Source organism: Syngnathus scovelli, chromosome 7 (assembly GCF_024217435.2).
Source record: "Syngnathus scovelli strain Florida chromosome 7, RoL_Ssco_1.2, whole genome shotgun sequence".
Classification (NCBI taxonomy): domain Eukaryota; kingdom Metazoa; phylum Chordata; class Actinopteri; order Syngnathiformes; family Syngnathidae; genus Syngnathus; species Syngnathus scovelli.
In genome coordinates this window covers 7959763-7962847 of record NC_090853.1, presented here as the reverse complement: position 1 = coordinate 7962847, position 3085 = coordinate 7959763, and the positions used below count along the sequence as shown (strand labels likewise).

The 3085-nt window shown below is 39.4% G+C and overlaps 1 long non-coding RNA gene across 2 annotated transcripts; it reads right to left on the bottom strand.

The window, feature by feature from the left end:
* Positions 1-461: 461 nt before the first annotated feature.
* LOC125972656 (uncharacterized) lies at positions 462-2319 on the bottom strand. Of its 2 annotated transcripts, none has more exons than XR_007482875.2 (3): positions 2080-2319; positions 1348-1551; positions 462-704 (listed from the first exon to the last, which is right to left on the bottom strand). It is a non-coding gene; the product is annotated as an uncharacterized lncRNA (long non-coding RNA). The 2 variants fall into 2 exon arrangements; XR_007482874.2 differs by having other exon boundaries at positions 1363-1551; positions 2080-2318.
* Positions 2320-3085: the final 766 nt, after the last annotated feature.

The window sequence follows — 3085 nt, the reverse complement described above, 5'->3', positions numbered from 1 at the left end:
TTCAGGCTCAAGGATGAACCTGGTTCTGAAAACAGCACTCTCATAGTGAGTTAAAATGGTCCTGTTGTTTCTAATTACAGCTCAAATTCAACCCCCCATCCCCCCAAATAAAATGAGAAGGAAGAGGAAGGCAATAATCAACTTGGCAGACTCTCAGAACAATGATGAAAATGTTTTATGATCCAAAAAATTATTTTAAAAAAAAAAAGCTGGGATTTATTTTCTATGCCGAAATTCGAAGTACATTTTACAAGGATAAAACACTAGGTTTGCTCCCTCAAGGGAAATCACAATAACAGAGTGTAAAACTGTATTTATGTATTTTCTTTTACTTCACAGTGTGCACAATGAAGTTTTTTCTAAAATGTATGGTCAATATTGTTTTTTTTTTTTTTTAGTTATCAAGACACTGAAAAACATCGGTAAGCAAAATGTTTAAAAGAACGGTCATAAAACAGAACTTTAAATGTTTCTGGCTCTTCAGATTTATTACTCATCGGTTAGCATGTGAACTCCTCGCTCTGGAATGTCAGCCCCGCACCTAATTGACTGTCTTGACTACTCTCCATTTCCCCATTTCTCCTTTTTAGTAGGATCCAGGGGAAATGCTATTGCAGACCAGAGGTTGTGTTGACAGAGGCCCAGACAGCACCAAGCACAAGGCCGCCCTTTCACCTTTCACCTCTTGCAGACCTCCCCCAATCCTGGAAACACAGGAAGAAAAGCAAGGTCGCCAAGATGAGAGTGTCTGTCAACACACAGAGGGAATTGAAAGTGGGCTCAGGGTTGGGGGAAAAAAGTAATGACAGAGACTTGGAGTGGAATCAGTAAAGCGCAGCGAGGGTAAAAAGTAGGGATCCTGACATATTCAGGTTTTGATGAAAAAAAGTACAACACTAGCAGAGTTACCCACATGGAAGATAAATCATGTTAGCAGTTTCCTTGGCGAAATAATCTTTCTTTTAGTGTTCAACAAGTAAAAAAGCAGTCATAGTAGAGAGACGTTTTATTTCATATTGAGCCTTATGTTACACACATGGCCACAAAATATTAGAATATGGGTTTAATAAATGTCTGTTGTCGTCTGGTTTACATCAGTGTTTAAATGATTACAGAGAAAGCAAAAATGTCTGTCCATTGAACTTCGCTACCGTTTGTTTGATCTTTTCCCTGAAAATCTTATGCTTAGACTCCGCCTTTCATTTGTCAAAAGGAAGGTAAGCCAATGTTTTGTGACGTTAATGATCAAGCTCTATATAGTATAAACTGGTAAGTAAATTATAAATTGTTTTATTTACGTTATTTTTCTAACTATTAGGCGCACGTAGAAACGTAAAATTTACTTACAAAACCACAGTGCACCTTATAATGCAGAGCGCCATATATATATGGATCAATTGATGAATTTGTTGATCCAGCGCTCTGCCAAAATGTTTCAGTAAAGAGCATCAGCGACTGTTTCATCCTTTAACTGTGCATTACTCTGGCTTCAGGAGTTCCATGCGTCAGGTAATGGAGGCCTTCATCACACTCTTACTAATAGTGGGAGATCTGGATGGAGCAGAGGTACAGATGATGGCAGGTGTTTCTGAAGGCAACAGTTTTCTATTTTCGTAAATAGTTGACAAGCATTTGCTGCTACGAATCACGTTGTGAGGAGAAGAACCGTGACGCAAGATATTGGGGACACCTTAAAGAGGTTATGACATCAAAGTTGCCAAGTCTCAAGTCACAACCAATCACAGCTCAGCTTCAGAAAATTGAGCCGTGATTGTTTGTGACCTGGGATCTGGAAACTGTTTTGTCATTTTCGCTTGACAGCAAGTGGCAAAATGGCCATCCCTTGAGATGGCTAAAAACAGGTCGATTTTGCCTGTTCCATTCATATTACACAAACAAATTATTCCTCAAATTGACAAAAGGCAATGAGCATACAAAACAAACAAGCAATCTGGGCTCATATTCACACCTAAATACAATTTAGAGTTTTCAGTGAAACTAACCCACGTTTTTAGAGTGAGGGAGGAAACAGAAACACCCGGAAAAAAATCCATGTAAGCTTGGCGAAGAGATACAAACCCCAAATAGGATGGCCACAGTCTTGATTTGAATGGAGCTGGGCGACCAAATGCACCTTGGACCAGGGTTTATTGAAGGCTCAAAAGACAGACTATAGAGGCTCACCTAGGGACAAGAATAACAGAAAAGAAAGACAAAACAAAATGAGAACAGACAAGCAACTAGAAAAACAAGAAACAAGAAGACATGAGATGCAAACAATCCGAAAGAGGAGTGAGGGGCAGATAGGACTTAAATACAAGACAGCGAACGAGAGGCAGGTGATCACACTGATCAGGGCGCAAGAGGGGAGGGGCGAGCACACAGACACGCCAACCGAAACCATGACAACATCAAAACAAGGAAACAATCTGTGACAGATCTTGGCATCCTCCAGAACAGTGAGGTGGATTTACAGAAGATCCAAGTTTTTTCTGACAATGCTTTCAGTAGAGTTGAGTAGGAAATGGGAGTGCCTTGAGGAGGTCCAATCCAGACATTCAATGAATTTTTGGAGACTGCTCCCACCGCTGTATATGTGTATATGATTCTTTTGGTAGTAACAATATTCTTTCTCCTGGCAATGATGCATGAAGACAACAGACGTCGGGTCTGGACATGAGTATTGAGTCAAAGAGTCGCTAAACCAGGTGTTGGTAAACCAAAAGGTTTGATGTTAGAGATACAGAGTCCTGGAGCTTAATAGAGCTCTTTCCTCATGCTATATGGATGCCAGACCGGCACATTGTGGACCACCTTCTTGAAACACCACCAAAGTTTAATTTAATATTCTCCACATTATTTTTGTAATCCTGAAGCACACAAACAAAACATGGACACATTTTTATAGAACACTTGTGTGCAATAAACTACATGTTCAATCAAACTTATATTTATTGTGTTACATAAATTTAAAAAATAAATAAATAAAAACACACATTTTGTGTGTTTGCTTGTCTATTTCTTGCAGGATCATCAAAGATATCCCTACTTTTGCATATAACAAAAGCCAGGCACATTGTGTGCC